Consider the following 11,003-nt stretch of genomic DNA (forward strand, 5'->3'; position numbering starts at 1 on the left):
AAGTTTATCTTATTCCATCAGTGGAAACAGATTCAAGAAGCAGAAATTTATAACATTCAAAGCCTAGGTGATTGGGACCATACCCCGAAGCAACTATGTCTAACAAACAAGCTATTTAGGGAAACTGTGTATATAGACATTTATGCATTTTCATCCCCACAAAAGTGTTTTCAAAACAACAGCTGAACAAGGGTAAACAAAATAATCCAAAATGGAGCAAGACTAGTTCAGATTGGTGGGTTTTAACTACAAAAATACTTTTCAGAGGGTCTGGCACTGTGGTATAGTGAGTTAAACTGCCGCTTGCAATGCCAACATCGCATACAGATGTTAGTTCAAATCCCAGCTGTTTGTTTCTGCTCGAGCTCCCCAGGAAAGCGGTAGAAGATGGTCCAAGTTCTTGGTCCCCTGCCCTCATGTGGGAGACACAGATGAAGCTCCTGACCCCTGGTTCCACCAGGACTGGCCCTCCCTGTTGTGGTCATTTGGAGAATGAACCAGTAGGTACATAGAAAATGCTCTCTCTCTCTCTCTGTCTCTATATCTATCTCTCTCTTTCTCCCTCTCTGTAACTCTGCCTTCTAAAGGAATAGATATGTCTTCACAAAATACACTTCTTGGAGGGCTTGAGATTTGGAAAGGGGACCTTTCCTACCCTCATAAATGTTCCACAATCAAGAGAGTATTGAGATCCTTTCCTAGTCAGTGTCTCAATCTCAGAACTAATCTTGATGTTTTTCAATTAGGGCATGGAATTTATTGGTTTGTTAAGTAATATTTATTGCCATGTGGCTCTTAGGGAGCACACTGTTCTTAAAGTCAGCTGGCAAATGAACAAGGTGCTTACAAGCTTATGATTGGCTTGAGAAAGGCTGAAATTTTGCTACCTGAAATGCCAAGGGAACAAGTACACACGATAATCCTTCAGTAATGATATTTGAAGGTTTCTGAAGGGGAGTGGTCTTCTTGATTTTTAGTTATGTTCCTATAATCTCCAGAAAGACGTAATTGAAGTGTACACTGTGAGGGCCATAGTGACCCAGTGTTTTAGCAAGCTTTAGACTTTTGTTGAATTCACTAAGAAGCAACTTAAGGTTTGAGTCTGTTGGGATAATAATGACAAAATCTTCAGTTGGAAAAGCCTTAAAATGAAAGACATGACCAATATGTTCCCAGTATGGTTTGGAGTCTATTTTCACTGTGGCTTTGAACTTAGGACTTCTCTAAGCTAAATGTTGAATTTCTAATCTGTTAAAGAAAAAAAACTTCCCTTATTTACCTTTGAAGGACTGGAGGATATGACAGTCTATATTTGTCTCATAATGAGTGGTTCCAAAGTGTGGTACACCAGGGAGTTGAGTGATGAACATATAAATGCATGGGGATTCCAAAAAGCTTCATGAAAAATACATACTTTTAAGATTTATGTATTTTTTTGGAAAGGCAGATATACAGAGAGAGAGAGAGAGAGAAAGAAGGAGAGACAGAGAGAAAGATCTTCAGTCCACTGGTTCATTCTCAAAGTGGCTGCAATGCCCGGAGTTGAGCTGATCCGAAGCTAGGAGCCAGGAGATTCTTCCTGCTGTTTCACGTGGATACAGGATCCCAAGCCTTTGGGCAATCCCCTATTGCTTTCCCAGGCCACAAACAGGGAGCCTGTGTCCATATGGGATCCTAATGGATGCAAGGTGAGGATTTAGCCACTAGGGTATCATTCTAGGGCCCAATAACATGGTTTGTAATGACTCCATTTAAAAGAGAAATAAACCATAATGTATGCAGAAATAACTATGGCAAAATATGTATAAGAAATATAAGTAGAAAATTATTCAATACATAGTAACTAAGATGTTAAAGTGGTTGGTTTTGTCAAATTAATGATAAGGAATGACATACTACAGGATTTATACAGTAGGCCATCATGCTGTGCCTGAAAACTGCGTATTATCCTATGGTCTTAAAAATATTATGTGCCTAATGAACTTACCTCTGAATTCCATTGTGAACAAATGCTTTGCAGTTCCATCAGAGTAAAAGACAACTGATTATGGACTTTAGCTAGTCAACTGAATCCCCCAGTAGTCTAGTCAGCAAGTTTGCCTTTTTGCACTTTTGCTACTGCTGTGAATTTTTTTGTATCCATCCCCCCTCCCAAATGATATATGCTGAATCCCTAAACATCAGCTACTAGCATGTGATAGCATTTGTATCTTGGGGCTTTTGGAAGATAACTGTGGTTACAAGAGGTCGTAAGGTTGTCCCTTCATGATGATATTAGTGCTTTTGTAAGAATGGGCGCCAAAGCAGGCTCCACGCCCCACTCCACTCAAGTCAGATCATGGTGAGAAAGCAACTGTCCGGCCAGGCCAAGAAGACAGCGGATGGAAGCTTTCTCTCTGTGTAACTCTCACTCTCAAGTAAAATAGATTAATCTTTTTTTAAAAAAACAAAAATCAGTAATACAAAAATATCCCAAAAGTAATTGGATTAGTAGCAGGAGAGAACAGGTCTTGGTCATACTTTGCGAATGCTTCTGGCTGTTATCTAGACAATGGGCTACAGAGGATCAGAACAAAAGCAGAGATTTCAGTTATATATAGGCTAGTGCAGTATGCCATAGGAAAGATAATTTCAGGAGGTCTTCAAAAAGTTCATGGAAATGCCAACTCTTTTTTAATTTCTTATTTCATGAGCTATGTGATGTATCTTATAGTGAATTGCACAAAAAAGGCACAATGGAGATAAGGGAAATCTTTGGGCATTAGATGACCTTTTAGAGTGGCATAGAAAGAAATTGATGTGTTTGCTATAGTGATAGACATTGTCATGCAATCATGGTCCATTTGGGGCCCTTCCTCACCTTTCCTTTTCAATCACCATTATTCCAAAATAATCCCTTGGTCTCCAACATTCTTAAATCTCAACATGGTGAACCTTAGTGTGGACCTACTTTTTGTTAGAAATTTGATTGCCTCTTCTAATCTGGAAACAGTCTCTCCAGCTCTAGTTTTCCTTGAATATATTACTACATGATCACCCTACTTGGCATTTTCTCTGTTCTCCTTTAAGAAGCCTGTTACTCCTAGGCTTAGATCACTTTGCTTGATCTTCTGATTGAATGTTTTAAAGACTTATTTATTTTTATTGGTAAGGCAGATATACAGAGAAGATGAAAGACAGAGAGGAAGATCCGTGCAGTGATTCACTCCCCAAGTGAGCGCAAAGGCTGGAGCTGAGATGATCCGAAGCCAGGAGCTAGGAGCTTCCTCCAGGTCTCCCAAGCAGGTGCAGGGTCTGAAAGCTTTGGGCCATTCTTGACTGCTTTCCCAGGCCAAAAGCAGGGAGGTGAATGGGAAGTGGGACAGCCGGTATTAGAACTAGTGCCCATATGGGATCCTGGTGTGTTCAAAGTGAGGACTTTAACTGCTAGGCTATCAACCCGGGCCCTGATTGTATATTTAAAGTTATTGTATTTTTAGGGAAGGAGAAAGAGACAGAGACAGAGAGATAGGTGATAGACACATAAATGATAGATAAATGAAAGACCAACAGATAAATAGTTTCAATCCACTGTTTTACTCCCCTAAATACAATGGGCAAATCTGGGCACAGGGTGAAGCTTGGAGTTAAGAATACAATCCATTTCTCCTACATTAATGGCAGAAGCCTAATCTTTTGAGCCATCTCTACTGCTTCCCAGAGTATGCATTAGCAGGAATCTGGAGCCAGGAGCCAGAGCTGGGAATCCAATTAGAGTACTCCAATTTGAAGCACGTCCATCTTAACTATTAGGCTAAATACCCACTTTCAATCCTCTAAGTTTTACAAAACATTTTCTTTAATGGCTGGCGTTGTGGCATATCAGGTAGACACTGTAATGCTGGTATCCCATATAGGTGCCAGTTCTAGTCCCAGCTACTCCACTTTACCATCCAGCTCCCTGCTTGTGGCCTGCAAAATCAGCAGAAGATGCCCCAAGACCTTAGGCTGCTGTACCCATGTGAAAGAGTGGGAAGAAGCTCCTGGATCCTTGCTCCTGACTCCAGCCTAGTTCAGCCCTGGCAGTTGTAGAGATTTGGGAAGTGAACCATTGAATGGAACATCTTTTTCATCTATACTTCACTATCTGTGTGTAACTATGACTTTCAAATAAATACAATAAGTCTTTCATTAAAAATGTTTTCTGTCTTATTTTCTATTACTTTAGGGTTCTTTTGGCCTGTGTTTTGCAAGAATTTCTCAACTTGATTTTCCATTACTGTTATTGAAATTTCATTTCTGCTGTCTTAAAATATTTGCGAGCACTTTAAAGTTAGTTTATTTTAGCAATGTATTGTTCTTTTCCAATGAATACAATGTCCTCTTTTACTTATTTTTTAAATTACAATTATTTACCTTTTGAGATTTAACAATTCTTAACCTAGTTCTATATTCAGTTCATATGTTGATACTGTATACATACACATACGAGTTTTCTTTAAAGTGGGTAGATTAATATTACATAATTTGGGATTCATGTCAATGTTCATTAGGTGAAGAAAGAAGAGCATATTGTTATATACAAGGTTTAACTTAGTGAAGACAATATTTATTTTTATAATGATTTACACATCAAATACTATGACATCCATATATTTTTATACAAGCTCTATATGTACTAACATCTACATATGAGACAAATAATGTAGAATTTGTCATTGCATGTCTGACTTATTTTTCTTTACATAATAAACTCCAGTTCTATTCATTTTGTTTTCAATGTCAGGATTTCATTCTTTAAATTTTTTTTAATGATTTGTTTATTTTTATTTGAAGGGCAGGTTTACAGAGAAAGGCAAGATAAAGAGAAAGGTCTTCCACCTACTGGCTCACTCTGTAAGTGGCCACAACAGCTAGTGCTGAGCTGATCTGAAGCCAGTAGCCTGAAGCCAGTAGCCAGGAGCTTCTTCCTGGTCTCCCACATGGGTATAGGGTCCAAAGGCTTTGGGCTATCCTTGACTGCCTTCCCAGGCCACAAGCAGGAAGTTGGATGGGAAACGAAGTAGCTAGGACACGAATTGGCACCCATATGTGATTTTGGCATGTGCAAGGTGAGGATTTAGTCACTGAGCCATCACTCCAGGTCATTCATTTTCATTAGTGAGCAGTATGCCATCATGTATATATACCATCATTTCTTTATCTAATCATCAGTTGGAAGACATGTAAGCTGATGCCATATCTTTGCTAATGTGAATTTTGCTTCAGTAAATAATGGAAGTTCAAGTATCTCTTCCATGGGTTGATTTCACTCCCTTCATTACCAGAAACTGGATAACTGAGTCATATGATACAGTTATTTTTCCCCCTGAGGAATTGCCACACTGTTTTAAATAACAGTTATATTAATTTGCACTCCTATCAATAGTATACTAGGACTACTTTTTCTCCACAACTTGACAAGCATTTGTAATTTTTTGACTTTTGCATAACAGTCAACCCAAGTGGAGTGAAATGATACCTCATTTGGGCTACTTACTGCATTTCCCTGATGGTAAGCGATCCTCAGTATTTTCCCCTGTGTCTTCTGCCCATTTATCTTTCTCGTTTTGGAAACTATTTATGTTCTTTGGCCCTTTCTTAATTGGATTGTTCATTTTTGCTGGATTTTTTCAGGTCTTTATATATTCTGGAAGTTAGTCATTTGTCAGATGCATTGTTTGTGACTATCTTCCTCCATTAAGTTGGTTGTTTCTTCAATGTCGTAATTGTTTGCTTTGCTGTCAGGAAATTTCATAGATTGATATAATACCATTTGTCCAATTTTACTTTTATTGCCTATGATTTTGGAGTATTAATCAAATATTTACTGCCTCTGGCAATGTCTTGGAATGTTCACCCTTGTTTTCTTCTAATAGTTCGATACTTTCTAGTTTTAAATTTGTATCCTTCATTTGTTTGAGATTTATTCTTGTATAAGGGACAAATTAGGGGTATTGTTTCAAACTTCTGCATTTGGAAATCTAATGTTCTTAACATTACATACTGAAGCAACTATCCTTTCTCTTGGGAATATTTTCAGCACATTTCTTAAAGATAAGTTTGTTGTAGATGCTTGGATTTATTTCTCATGTTTCTATTCTGTTTCATTGGTCTATATGTTTACTTTTATGCTTACCACACAGTTTTTTTTTTAATTGATTACATTGCATTATGTGACACAGTTTTATAGGCACTGGGATTCCCCCCCTCCCTAACCCCACCCCCCATGATGGATTCCTCCACCTTGTTGCATTACCACAGCTTAAATTCATTTGAGATTCTTTCATTGCAAGCATCTACGAAGCATAAAGTCCAGCATCTTATTGTCCAGATAAGTTGAACAGTTTCTTGGGGAGACCATCTCTCGTCTGAAGGTAGAGCCGGCACAGTATTATCCCGATCAATTAAAAACTCGACATTACATCAGTAACAATTTGTAACGTTATGGAATTAGTTGACATGGTATTGAGTAACCAATGTGTTAAAAGAGAAAAAAAAAGAATGCAAGTTCTGAACCACATCCTGTGACTTCTACATTGACATTCCAATTATTAGTTTATATACAACCGGGTTCTATACACCTTAAAATGGCTACAGATTACCATTCAGCTCTCTCGTGTCTATTTTAATTTTAGCATTTAGCAGTTTATATCGTTGAAGCATGATTTTGCTGAACCTGGCTGTTTTTCGGGTAGTCTAACTCTATAACTCTAACAAGACATATGTCAACAGTTTAGGTGAACAGTTTTAGGAGGGGTGTGCAGAGAAATCTTCAAAACCCTAGTGAGGAGTAACTAATCTATGTGTCCCACCCAGTGAGTTATAAGTGCATCCCCGCTGACCATTTCCTGTCTGTTTCTACCCTTTCCTTGTTGTTCTCTGTCTATTCTAGTTTTTTTGTTTGTCTATTCGTTTTGAGGGGTTTCTGGAGCTATTCTGATGGTCATTACAATAGGGGGCGGGGACCCAAATTTGGAACCAGACAAGGACCAGAGAAAGCTCTTCTCCCTAGTCCCGAAGGAAGTTTACTGTTCTGTTTCTGTGGACCGCTCAGGGCTCCTGGTTGTCATTCCGATGACCTTGGATCCTGCAAGGCGGGGTTTGGGCTTCTTCCATCCCATGTTACCACACAGTTTTACAATTGCCCTGTAGTATGTCTTAAAATCTGGTATTCTAATGCTTCCAATTCTGTCTTTGTTGTTAAATAATGCTTTGGCTATTTGGAACATTTTGTGTTTCCTTATAAATTTTGAAATTATTTTTTTCTAGTTTTGTAAAGAATATATTACCATCTTATATTTCTGATCAACTTGATGACTTTTAAGTGCTCATCTCTTGGCAATCTCTTTTCCAGATATTTTTTTTCTTGTTTTTATCTCCTACTATTGTGAAATTATTTTTTAAAGGTCTTAGACTTTTTGAATGTTTCCTTATACTCATATTTGAGTGAGACACAAAACAAATCCTTAGACTTTTGTCATGATGCACCTCATTATGAGACTGAATCTCTTACTTCAGCGAAATTTTAATTATCATTAGAAAAATTTCTGTAACTGCAGTCCAATTCTCCCAAAACTAATTTTCTAATAATCCATAGAAGATGTGTAAGTCTTGACCATAGGAGCCACATAGGAGAGGATGGTCAGTGATCTCAACATGTAGCATAAAGCCAGCTTTTCACTTAATCTCATAGTCAATTCTGTATGTGACATCCAGTCCAAACAATGTTTTAGTTTCAAGGAAAAAAATCTAGTCATCTGTGAATGAGAAGTTATGTGGAGAAGTTACCCAGCTGTGAAGAATAAAGTGGGCTGAAGGGCAGAGGGCCACAAATCATCTCCCTACACTGTTGGTATTTTAAGTTCCACTTTCACACTCACAAAGGTACCTAATGCTGCCAATTTCTGAACCTTTTGAGAATTCACTGGTGCAAATAGTCTTGTTCATTGGCTCAGTACTGCTTTACGATTCAGCTTTCTTGGGTCAGGAAATCGGTTAATATTTTCATTTCTACTTTCCTATTCCTAAAATGTCGCTATCCTTACACCATTTTCTCTTTGGGGGGGGTGGGTATTTTTTGTTTTTTTCTTTATAGGTTTCTTCCTCTGAAATGTCATTTGCAGATAAACATGATTCTAATCTACTTTTTAAAAAATGAACACCCTTGTTTATCTTTCATCATGAAAGATAATGTGCTTATTCTAAAACTTTCATCACATTGTATATGTATTATTTGTCTCTATGCACTGGTATGCATACTTGCAGAAATAGAGACATTGTGTTGCTCATTATGTATCCCAAATGCCTAAGATGTAATAAATTCTTAGTACATAGTAGGTGAATAAATTAATCACATGCAATTTATTATTAGGAAAAGTTATTTATAGCAATAAAATGTGATAGCATTTGTAGGGAAAAGCCGAAACATATAAGCAGGAAACTAGCCAAAAGAAAATGCAATCATTAGTGATGGAAATGTGCACAAGATATATTAAAAATAGTACATACAATCTCAATCTTGACTTTTTTACTTTAAAAGGTCAATCTATATATAGATATGCGCTATATATGCATGTGTGTGTGTATACACTTATGTAGCACACTGATTCTAGGGAAGTATGGAAAGCCCAAATGAATATTGGTTAACAATTGTTGCAGTAACCCAGCGGAGAAATGGTTGTGACCTGTAAGAGCAGATAGGAAGAGCTGACCTTCTCCTAGTCCTTTCTCTGCCATTCTAACAGAATTTGGCAGACTAGGTAAATTATAAGCAATCATAGTTTATTTGGCTCATGATTCTTGGGGCTGCGAGTCCAAGACTGAGAGATATATCTAATGAGAGTCCTCTGGCTGAGTCATAGTATTGCAGAAGGACACGAGAACATGCTTGAGACAGAGGAAGGAAAATGGGGCTGAATTTATTGTTTTCATCAAAGAAGCCACTCTGCTCGATAGCTAGCCCATTCCCAAGAAAATGGCATTAATCCATTCACAAGGGCAGACATCTTGACCTAATCACCTCATGAAGGTCCATTAGTTTGATGGCAATTAATTTCAGCATGAGTCTTGGAGGAGGCATCTAAATCTTAGCAGATCAGAATCAAAAAGAGTTTTGAACATTAAGTTAGAAAGATTTGGTTATCTTTTGTTAAGGGAAGAAATGATAAAAACAGGAGGCATTAGGATGCTAAGGATGACTCACAGTTTTCTGGAGTACTTTGCTGAAATGGTCAGGCTAACTTGGAGGGAGACAAGAGGAGGTATGAGAAACAAATGGTGACATTAATTTGCTCTGAAGCTTCCTCAAGTGCTCAATTATTTTAATTTGTTCTTTTTCTTCAAAATAAAAAAAGTTTTAGCATTAGTTACTCAAAGTTACAGTACTCTTTTTTTTTTTTTCTCTTAATGTAGAGTTAGCTATGCCATGGAGAGAATAAAACATCACTATTAATTTTGTCTTATATCACATGGGGAACATCTACCAATCTGGACATGAAATCTTCTGGATTTTAGTTGCAGCTCTGTCATTAACTCATTGTTTTTGGAATGCTCATCTAAGTTAATTTCTCTTATATGCAAAATCAAATTTCTGATATCATAGTTATACTGTTACTGATCTATTCAGATTGAGTAAGGGGAGAAGATCCATGTTTATTTTGAGGGCTAAAAAGAGTGTATATAAATATTTAACATGTATATTTTTGGCATAACATAACAGTGTGTTGGCCTATAAAGCAGCTAGCAGTGATACCATTCATTGAGACTGTATCATGTACAAGCTGCTTCAGAAACATATCATTTGGCTTTGAATCACTGAATCTTAGAAGTAGAAAAGGTCCCCTATAAATAGTCTGACAAATATGGTATTTTACATATGAAGAAACTGAAGACCAGAAAAGGAGTGTTATTAGATGAAAGTTAGACATCCAGCAAATGTTAGAGCTTAGGCCAGGACCCATTATTTTTTTCTAAAGATTTATTTATTTATTTTATTGGAAAGTCAGATTTACAGAAAGGAGAGACAGAAAGATCTTCCATCAGTTGGTTCATTCTCCAAGTGGCTGCAATGACTGGAGCTGAGCTAATCCAAAACCAGGAGCCAGGAGCATTTGCCTGGTTTCCCAAGTGAGTCCCAAGGCTTTAGGCCATCCTCTACTACTTTCCCAGGCCACAGGCAAGGAGCTGAAAGGGAAATGGAGCAGCTGGGACATGAACTGGCACCCATATGGGATCAGGGCAGATACAAGCCGAGAGCTTTAGTTCACAGGGCCCATCTTATATCTTATAGCTCTTTTTAAACAGTGGCCTAAAATGTGACCCTATACTAATCAGCACAGAGGTATACATGTGTGCTGTCACTGACCTACTAGCCTCAGAGGGGAACTGGGACAAGAGAATGGCTGTAACACAATTGAGTGTCATCTGGCTGAAAAAAAAAATAGTGGAAGGAGTTGATGTAGTTCCTGTTTTTTTTTTTTTTGTTTGCACAAACTTAAGACACTAAGAAAAGAGTCCCCTTACACAGAAGCTCTCAGGTTAGCTTCAGAGTCCCTCAGGAGAGAATGATTCTGCATCATACCATGTGAATTGCGTGTGTGGCCATTTATACGCAGAGGAGTCCCAGGAGCTAACGGTCTTTACCTTCTCAGAAGAAATAATTGGATGGGTTGAGTGAAATGCAAAGGTCTGCTTAGAAGAAAAAAAAGGAAAGAACCAAAATTTGCAGGTGAGTATAGCCACCTTGCGTATTTTCTTGAAATCACACAGAGTGTAGGGGACTGAAAAATGAGGCAAGCCCTTTCATTGAGAGCTACTGATTTGGCCATATAATAAAAACTGATCTATTTTGATGTGACTGCCTGGGGCATATAACTTGAAAAAAGCTTCAGGCACAGAGACAAGTTTTTCTTTGAGTAACTCTAAATTGCTTTTCACATTTCTATTTTATGTCTGCAGAGGGAACACACCATAAATTTGGGTAA

The sequence above is a fragment of the Ochotona curzoniae genome, unplaced genomic scaffold (assembly GCF_017591425.1).
Source record: "Ochotona curzoniae isolate NIBS_2020 unplaced genomic scaffold, NIBS_Ocur_1.0 scaffold_1852, whole genome shotgun sequence".
Taxonomy (NCBI): domain Eukaryota; kingdom Metazoa; phylum Chordata; class Mammalia; order Lagomorpha; family Ochotonidae; genus Ochotona; species Ochotona curzoniae.